Source organism: Lithobates pipiens, unplaced genomic scaffold, assembly GCF_037356315.1.
Source record: "Lithobates pipiens isolate NorthernLeopardFrog02 unplaced genomic scaffold, aLitPip1_a1.2 Scaffold_18, whole genome shotgun sequence".
In the NCBI taxonomy this organism is placed as follows: domain Eukaryota; kingdom Metazoa; phylum Chordata; class Amphibia; order Anura; family Ranidae; genus Lithobates; species Lithobates pipiens.
Window position 1 is genome coordinate 549,231,250 of NW_027507758.1, and position 10,534 is coordinate 549,241,783.

General features: G+C 42.8%; 1 protein-coding gene across 4 annotated transcripts in view; it reads right to left on the reverse strand.

Annotated features, from left to right (window-relative positions):
* The window catches only part of WDCP (WD repeat and coiled coil containing), a 53,149-nt gene extending 44,085 nt beyond the window's left edge, over nucleotides 1-9,064 (reverse strand). Inside the window, exon 1 of one of the 4 annotated variants that reach the window (XM_077488865.1) lies at nucleotides 8,947-9,064. The gene's annotated coding sequence lies outside the window, so the exon portion shown is untranslated. Of the gene's footprint in view, nucleotides 1-2,950; nucleotides 3,065-7,517; nucleotides 7,642-8,946 lie in introns of those variants that run through there. The other 3 variants (XM_077488866.1, XM_077488868.1, XM_077488867.1) reach the window with 3 other exon arrangements.
* Between the last annotated feature and the right edge of the window lie 1,470 nt (nucleotides 9,065-10,534).

Genomic DNA, 10,534 nt, shown 5'->3' on the forward strand with positions numbered 1-10,534 from the left:
GTGACGTCCTCTTCACTATCTGTCATGCTCAGAAACGTGTAGGCCTCATCACTAGTGTACCTTCGCTTTGCCATTTTGGGCTCTAAATTTAGGGGTACACTAGTGAGACTCACAGGTAAAAAAGCACCTAGCCTGTCAGCGACTGTTTCAAAACGCTACAAAAAAAACTGTTAGCGATCGCAGGGATCAAGCCTGACTCTGCGAACGCTGCAGTTATGTGTGTTGTGTTTTGTAAGTGACAGTGATCGATCGATACTGCACTTGGGTGGGCTGGGCTGGGCTTGGCGTAGGGGCTAAACGCAGGTGCTAGCGGGTATCTGGGCTGATCCCGCTAACAATGCGTTTTGGGAAACCTAAAATGCTGGCAACGATAATATATATCTGATCAGATACTATATTACTAAGGGAGGTGTATGCTTTGCGCGTGGGTGTTAGCGGTACTGGCACTAACCTGACGCTGGGGCGACGCAGGCCTTATCTGACCCTAAAAAACTTATATCACCCGCCGGGTGATCAGGGGGTTAAACCTTTATTAGGTAATAAATGGCGGGTGCCCTGAAACAAAAAAAAAATAACTAACCAACCAGCGTCACCTGTAACAGTTATATGGTGATCACTGGTGAAAGGGTTAACTGGGGGGCAATCAGGGGGCTATGCGGTAGTATATGGGGGTCCCTGACGCTATAAAAAGCTGCGGCGAACCCAAATACTTACCTGCCTATCTAGGGTCACCTGTGACACTAATACAGCGATCAGAAAAAAATCGCTTATTAGTGACACTGGTGACGGGGGGTGATCACGGGGTTAAACCTTTATTGGGGGGGGTTAGGGGGGCACCCTAGAGCTAAAGGGGGCTAGCCCTAACTGCCCTAACAGTTATTACAGTCACAAATGACACCAATGCAAAAAAAAAAAAAAAAAAAAGAAAAAAAAAAAAAAATGCACTTGGTGTCACTGTGACTGGGGGGGGCAGGGGTGATTGGGGGGTGATTGGGGGTGATCAGGGGGGTGAAAAGTGTGCCTGGCGTGTTCTACTGTAAGTGTAGTGTTGGGTGCAACTTACCGATCCTCTCTCCTCCGTGCCGGAACGAAAAAGACCGACACGAGGAGAGATTACATCATTTCCTCTCCTGTGTTTACATTACAGGAGAGGAAGTGATGTCACCGAGCATTTTCATTCGTCGGGAGCGATCGCGAGGGGGTGGCCATGAATGAATGGCCGTCCCCTCGTCCGGGATCGCTCCCGAACGAATACCGACCGCCGCAGGCACCGGGCGGGGGCCCGATCGGGCCCCCGACCCGCGGGAGGCAAGGGACGTACATGTAAGCCCTTATGCCTGCCCGTGCCATTGCACCGACGTACATCGGCGTGCGGCGGTCGGCAACTGGTTAAAAGATATGTTCACCTTTTGGAACAGATTACGTGTTCCACCCGTATTTATGGTGGAAAAGGCAACATGTTCCAGTAGCTGCAGCCTCTCCCCCCTCTCAGCGAGCAGGGGATCTTGTCCCTGCGTCCGCTGTGCCTTTTTGAAAATAACATGGCTGCGTGGCGCTCTGCCCACACAACTGTGTCAATCATTCACAGCTTCCTGTGAATGCACTAACTAAAACTACCATCAGCCATTGTGGCTGATGGTTTGTAGTCCTGAATGGATTACAAGGGGGCTGATGAGCAGCCTCTTCGTTCATTCACAATTATTTGATCCCCTGCAGATTTTGCAAGTTTGCCCACTTACAAAGAAATGAAGGGTCTATAATTGTTATCATAGGTGTATTTTAAAATGACAGAATGTTAATCAAAAATCCCGAAAAAAAAAAACACAATACAAATATTATAAATGAAGGTGCAGTTCAGTGAGTAAAATAAGTATCTGATCCCCTACCAACCAACAATAAATTCTGGCTCCCACAGACTGGCTACAGTATGCGATACACAGATTAGTCCTGTCGATTTAAGAAGGTGCTGCTAATTTAACAGAATATTAAAAACAAGTGAAAATTTCAAACATTCTTTCATTCAGCGAATGTAAAGATTTTTTTGTCTGAAAATTGATCCATGTGGCCAGCATAGGGCTCAGTACACACCTATGCAGATTTCCTTTAATCTGTTTCTGCAGTGCTTTTTGCTGTGCGTTTTGATTTTTGCGCACGTGATTTTGCTGCAAAAACGCATTACATGCGTTTCTGCAGCTTCTCCATTGAAGTATATTGAACCAAAAAAAGAAGCACCAATTTTTTTAAACTCATTAAAGTTACTGGCCGATTAATCTATTATGGAAATAGTAAGCAATTAGTTGTTTCAGCTCTAGAGTACACCCCTCACATTTTTATAAAGATTTTATTATATTTTTTCATGTGACAACACTGAAGAAATGACACTTTGCTACAATGTAAAGTAGTGAGTGTACAGCTTGTATAACAGTGCAAATTTGCTGTCCCCTCAAAATTACTCAACACACAGCCATTCATGTCTAAACCGCTGGCAACAAAAGTGAGTACACCCCTAAGTGAAAAAAATTCCAAATTGGGCCCAATTAGCCATTCTCCCTCCCTGGTGTCATGTGACAGTGTTACAAGGTCTCAGGTGTGAATGGGGAGCAGGTGTGTTAAATTTGGTGTTATCGCTCTCACTCTCTCATATTGGTCAGTGGAAGTTTAACATGGCACCTCATGGCAAATAACTGAGGATCTGAAAAAAAGAATTGTTGCTCTACATAAAAATGGCCTAGGCGAGGGATATGCAATTAGCGGACCTCCAGCTGTTGCAGAACTACAAGTCCCATGAGGCATAGCGAGACTCTGACAGCCACAAGCATGAGACCCAGAGGCATGATGGGACTTGTAGTTTTGCAACAGCTGGAGGTCCACTAATTGCATATCCCTGGCCTAGGCTATAAGATCACCAAGACCCTGAAACTGAGCTGCAGCATGGTGGCCAAGACCATACAGCGGATTAACAGGACAGGTTCCACTCAGAACAGGCCTCGTCATGGTCGACCAAAGAAGTTGAGGGCACGTGCTCAGCGTCATATTCAGATGTTGTCTGTGGGACAAGATGGATATAAAATCACTGATTTATTTTTTTAAGTTGTATTTTTTTTTTTATTATCAAAATTTATTTTAACCACTTGACCACTGGGCACTTAAACACCCTTAATAACCAGACCAATTTTCAGCTTTCGGTGCTCTCGCATTTTGAATGACAATTACTCAGTCATGCAACACTGGACCTATATGAAATTTTTGTCCTTTTTTTCACACAAATAGAGCTTTCTTTTGGTGGTATTTAATCACCGCTCGGTTTTTTATTTTTTGTGCTATAAAAGAAAAAATACCGAAAATTCTGTAAAAAAATGAATTTTTCTTTGTTTCTGTTAGAAAATTTAGCAGGACAAAATTTATACTACTACATATCTTTGGTAAAAATAAGTACAAATTGGTGGATATTATTTGGTCTTTGTGAAAATTATAGAGTCCACAAGCTATGGTGCCAATATCTGAAAATTGATCACACCTGAAGTACTGACGGCCTATTTCAATTCTTGAGACCCTAACATGCCAGAAAAGTACAAATACCCCCCAAATGACCCCTTTTTGGAAAGAAGACATTCCAAGGTATTTAGTAAGAGGCATGATGAGTTTTTTGAAGTTGTCATTTTTTCCCACAATTCTTTGCAAAATCAAGATTTTTTTTACTTTTTTTTTTTTTTTTCACAAAATTGTCATATTATCAGTTTATTTCTCACACAGCATATGCATACCACAAATTACACCCCAAAACACATTCTGCTATTACTCCCGAGTATGGCGATACCACATGTGTGAGACTTTTACACAGTGTGGCCACATACAGAGGTCCAACATGCAGGGAGGGCCATCAGGTGTTCTGGAGCACCCAGGACAATTCTGACATTTCTCTCCTACATGTAAAAATCATCATTTATTTGCTAGAAAATTACATAGAACTCCAAAACATTATATATGTTTTTTTAGCAAACACCCTGGAGAATACAATGGTGGTCTTTGCAACTTTTTATCTCGCACGGTATTTGCGCAGTAATTTTTCGAATGCTTTTTTTTGGAAAAAAAACTGTTTTGTGCTTAAAAAAAAAAAAAACACACAGTAAAGTTAGCCCAATTTTTGCATACTGTGAAAGATGAAGTTACGCTGAGTAAATAGATACCTAATATGTCACTCTTCAAAATTGCACACGCTCGTGGAATGGCGCCAAACGTCGCTACTTAAAAATCCCCATAGGCGACGATTAAATTTTTTTTTAGTGGTTAAATGTTTTGAGTTACAGAGGAGGTCTAGGGCTAGAATTATTGCTCTCGCTCTAACGTTCGCAGCGATACCTCACATGTGTGGTTTGAACACCGTTTTCATATGTGGGCGGGACTTACGTATGCGTTCGCTTCTGCATGCGAGCACATGGGGACATGGGCGCTTTAAAAAAAAACATATTTTTTTATTGTTCATTTTACTTTATTTATTTTAGTTTGACATTTTTTTCCCCAAAAATAATTTTTTTGATCACTTTTATTCCTATTACAAGGAATGTAAACATCCCTTGTAATAGGAATATGGCATGACAGGTCCTCTTTACAGTGAGATGTGGGGTCAATAAGACCCCGCATCTCACCTCTAAGCTGGGAAGCCTGAAAAAAAAAAAAAAAAAAAAAAGATTCTGGCTTTGATCGTATTAGCGATTCGGTAGAAGCACCGGAGGGCGGCGGGAGGGGGGGGGGTAAATGTCTATGGCTGGGTATTGCAGGGTATCACCGACTATGGCTGGGTATCTCAGAGTATGGCTGGGTATCTCAGAGTATGGCGTTGCAGAGCATTGCAGAGTGTTGGCAGGGCATTGCAGAGTGTTGGCAGGGCATTGCAGAGTGTTGGCAGGGCATTGCAGAGTGTTGGCAGGGTATTGAGGGGTTAATTTTCGGTGAGCAGCGATGTGGGCACTGCAGATGCAGCCCACATCGCTGCTGACACCGATCTCTTCCCCCTCCGCTGTACCGATCGGTACAGAGAGGGGGAGGGAGGAACCGGCGTCATAACATGACGCCGGTTTGTTTACAAGTGATCACTCCGTCATTTGACGGAGCGATCACGTGGTAAACGGCCGCGATGAGCGGGCGTTTACCGTGATTCGTGATGCGCCGGGTCCACTGGACCCAGCGGTCACGGATGCTCTCGTGTGCGCGCCTCAGGGGGCGCGCGAGAGCAGAATTCTGGGAGGCCGTTAATTAACGGCCTCTCAGAGTTAAACAACCGCCCTGAAGCCGTTAATCGGCAATGGGCGGTTGTTAAGTGGTTAATAAAATGCTTTTGGGGTAAAAATCTATCAAAAGATAGTTTTCTATTTAAGATACATTATTCATTTAGTTTATTTAGCATGCAATGGAGCTTAGTTATGTAGCATGAGGCTGTATATTCTGTAATATTTTCAATTTTGGTAAACTCATTCAATGAATGCAAGCTGAGATAACATGCACTGCATTGATGCATTAACACAATTTCACAGTAACCATGAGATAAAACAAATACTAAAAGCAGGTAATGTGGTGCTTACTAAAAAACAAAAATTGTGGTGCTTCATATTTACTATTGTTTGCACATTACTTTTTACATGTAATAAAACGAAGCGTTTGCCCTGGGACTTTAAATTAAGTGGGTAACGTTTCCGTCAGTAAACAAAACAGTAGTAAATGCAATAAATGGATTAAAAAGTAACATTGTTTACATGTATAGATGCCAACAATTGCCAATTAAAAAAAAAATAAAAAAAATAAAAGAAGGATACATAAACAAGGAATATTGATACATTGATGTAATGGCAGTCATAGTACACGGGCATCATACTACTCAATGCATTTTGCGAGATCCAGCTCGCTCTTCAGGGGTGGATGTGTGTAACAACAATGTGCCTAAATTGAAAAAGTATAGATTTGGCAATATGGCACAGTATTAATTATAAAGGCACAGGGTAGGAGGGGTTAAGGGTCCCCATACTCACAACTGAGCTTGGCCATGGCTACAGGTGTGCAGCTCCAAGATGGCGGCAGCAGATGGGACCTCGCCAGGGGCCAAATGGAGAGCAGGCATGGCATGGCTATAGTGATTTAGTGTTCACATCACTATATCCATGGCAGCTCTCCGTTTGGCCCCTGACGGGGTCTCATCTGACTCCGCCCCTCAGCTCCCTGTTGAGGCACCTGCTGCCGCCATCTTGGAGCCGCACACCTGTAGCCATGGCCAAGCTCAGTATGGGGACACTTAGCCCCTCCTACCCCGTGCCTTTATAATTAATACTGTACCATATTGCCAAATATATACTTTTCCATTCAAGGCACATTGTTACACACATTCACCATTGAAGAACGAGCTGGATCTCGCAAAACGCGTCGGGTAGTATGATGCCCGTGTACTATGACTGCCATTACATCAATATATCAAAATTCCTTGTTTATGCATCTTTTTTTTTTAAATTGACAATTGTTGGTGCTATCTATACATGTAAACAATGTTACTTGAATAAATCATATACTGCATTTACTACTGTTTTGTTTACTGACGGAAACGGTACCCAATTCATTTAAAGTCCCGGAGCAAACCCTTCGCGTTTTATTATATACAGGGATGGAGGTGGGTTACTGGGGACACCAGACCTTTCCCTTTTTCTATTTTTACACACGTTTATGCCACTGATGCATGTTGGTTATTCACATATTGTTGATCCTATCTCCACGGTTTGGACTTATTACAGGATTGAATCTATTTGCATATGTGAACTTAGTCATTATACCTTGTAAAGACACCATTGAACATCGATTAGATTGCTGAGTGCTGTTTTGCACATTTTTTTTCATTTATTGTTATAGCATTGGTTTGATAATCATTTGAGATTTTATATTATATATATATATATATATATATATATATATATATATATATATATATATATATATATATATAATTTTTTTTTTTTATTTTTTTATTTCCAATGACATTAATTATTTGGATCTATCGCTATGGAATTTCCAAATAATTTTCTTTACTAGGTGCTTTTGGTGAATTTAAGATTATATTTATGAAGCACCACAATTATTTGTTTTTTTCGTAAGCGCCACATTACCTGCTATTACTATCTTTTCTGTCTAGTGTGAGAACATCTTACGTTGGCAGCTACTCTGTTAGGCTTAATATTTTTTCCCCTTGTGGTTTGCGCATTAGTACCCCCTTCTTTTACACAAGATAAAACAAAATTCAGAAGTATTCTTTTATCCTATTGTTTTGCAAATCTATGTACACTACAAACTGTATGATTGAATCAGTTCTGATATGGCTATTTTACTAACCTGACAGCCTATTATTCTAAATAGGAGGCCTTCATTTTGTTTGCAAATATTAAAAAGATTCCAACTACCAACAAGAATAAGTCCTTACATTAAAAGAGCACCTGTCATTTCAGATCCATCATGGCAGTGCCTGTTAGTGGGCATCCACTCACATGCTGCTGCAACATCCCTCACCTTGTTGTTTCCCTGTCGCATCACCAACCATCCTATTAAAGTGAATGGGACTGTTGTGAGTTAACAGCGGGTCAGAAGAGGATCTGTTGCAGGACAGAAATGACAATTGGTCTTTAAAAATTATGAGCCTTTTTAATAGTGTTTTAAATTGACTCGATTTAAATCAAATCCACCCTGCTTTGGGAAATAGATGTATGAGTGCTGCCAGCATTGCTGCAGAGGTTGAAGGGGTGGATGGTCAGCTTGTCAGTGCTCAGACCATACACTGCATCAAATTGGTCTGCATGGCTGTCGTCCCAGAAGGAAGCCTCTTCTAAAGACGATGCACAAGAAAGCTCGCAAACAGTTTGCTGAAGACAAGCAGACTAAGGACATGGATTACTGGAACCATGCCCTGTGGTCCGACGAGACCAAGATAAGCTTATTTGGTTCAGATGGTGTCAAGAGTGTGTGTGTGTGATGGCAACCAGGTGGGGAGTACAAAGACAAGGGTGTCTGTCCTACAGTCAAGCATGATGGTGGGAGTGTCATGGTCTGGGGCTGCATGAATGACACTGGGGAGCTACAGTTCATTGAGCGAACCATAAATGCCAACATGTACTTTGACATACTAAAGCAGAGCACTGACAGGCTGAACCCCCCCCCCCCCCCCCCCCCCCCCCTTCAACCTCTGCAGCAATGCTGGCAGCACTCATACATCTATTTCCCAAAAACAACTTCTGGATATGATGCTGAGCACGTGCACTCAGCTTCTTTGGCTGACCAAGGCGAGGCCTGTTCATGGTTATGACTAAGGCCTTATAGGCTGAAACACGTCAATTGACTTTATCTGCGTTTGTTCACTGTGGCTATTCAATAAAATTAAGAAATTTTAAGAACAACCGGAGTGCGGATCATTTTTTGTACATTACTTTACTCAGCCAGTAACTGTGGATCGAGCACCTAGGAGCTCTGCTATCTATATGGTGTATGTGGTGTAGCACTGACTTTTCTGTTTATACAATGCAAGATATGGCCAGAGACTACAGATATAATACAAGAGTCACGCTCTCTGACCCTCTCCAACGTCACCCCCGGTCATATTATACTACTGACCTTTATACAGTGTATATATAAAATCATAATAGTAGCCTATATACAGTAACACCTGCCTGTATATAAAATATAATATAAATGATACAGCTAGGCTATATACTATAACAGTGCTATGCCATCAATAAGCGTTTAATAGTTGGAGATTGGACGGTGAATGTATAGCCAGGTTTCTACCCTCTCAGTACAGAACAGACACAGACGGAACGAGCCCGCTGTTCTCTGAAAAACGTCTACAGCTCCCGGAAACAGCACACGGTCACGCGGACTCCCACCGCTACACACCAGGCCCCACCATAACCCCATCTCACCTACCACTGTGTACACCTCCACCGTCCGTACAATTCCTTCCCGGGCGCCGACGTCACTGGCCGCACACTGCCTCCCGATTGGCTACCCATTTCCTCGCCCACTCATTTTCCGTACAGCAGCGTCCTCCTGTCTGCCTCTTAGCAACAGGGGCTGTCTTCAATCAGCTTTAATGACACGGGAGCACAGCGAACAAGTGAACAGTATCGCATAAGAGTGCTTGGGGTGCTATTTTGTAATAAATGTTACAATTTTATAATAGTCTACAATGTTTTTTTTTTATCTGCTGTAGTATTTGTTTATTAATATTGTTTCCATCATTATATGTTACAATATGAAGCAATGCAATTGTAGAGCAGATGTAATGAGATAACGATTATGATTGAAATTAGTACCCTGTTAAAATAAATAAGATAATTATGAATTGGAATTGCAATAAAACCACAGAACCCTGGTTGAGAAAGATTGCCTGAAAGCCCAACCCTGGGTGCAGCAAGGGCTAAAAGCTTGTTAAATCAAATGTCCAAACCAGGGGTGCGGGAACTCCCCCTTTTGGAGGAGTTCCCACCTCCCAGCACTGCCCCTTTTAGAGAATACAGAACCAAGTAATATTTGTAGTACTATGTAATTTGTATGAAATTTGTTATTGATAACAAGAAAAGTAGTAAAATAGACCCCCCACAGCCAACCGCAATAGACCCAACAGCAACAATAGATCCCCCATCCCCCCAGCAACAATGGACCATCTACAACAAAATACCCCCAGCAACAATAGACCCTCTATGAAGCTAGCTATAATAGACTGCTCCCATAACAGTAGATCCCTCCCAGCGATAACTGACCCCCCACAGCAACATAAGACCCACCACAGCAACAATAGATCCCCCACCAGCAACAATGGACCTCCCCAGCAGCAATCAACCCTTCTGCAGAAATAGATCCCCTCCAGCAACAATAGATCCACCAGCATCAATAGACACTGTAGCACAACCCAGCACTCCTTGCCATTACATACATTCAGTGCTGGAGTTCCCCCACGTTCCCGCTGAAAAAAAGCCCTGGTCCAAACTATGGCTCAGAGTCATGGGCCAAATCTGGCTCGTTTACAAGATTTTATCAGGCCAATGGATAGGGCCAGTGACATACCCTCAATGTGCACAGACCGAGATGTTAGGTCAGCAGAGTCTCTTCTTTGATCTAATATAAGTGGGTCTCTAATGGAAACCCTGATATAAGGGGGAACTCTGATGTATAGGGAGATTCTGATGTGTACCCTGGTGTAGGGAGGACTCTGATGTGTACCCTGGTGTAAGGGGGACTCTGATGTGTACCCTGGTGTAAGGGGAGACTCTGATGTGTACCCTGGTGTAAGGGGGAGACTCTGATGTGTACCCTGGTGTAAGGGGGAGACTCTGATGTGTACCCTGGTGTAAGGGGAGACTCTGATGGGTTCCTGATGTAAGGGGAGACTCTAAAGGGTTCCCGATGTAAGGGGAGACTCTGATGTGGATCCTGATGTAAGGGGAGACTCTGATGGGGACCCTGATGTAAGGGGAGACTCTAAAGGGTTCCCGATGTAAGGGGGGACTCTGAT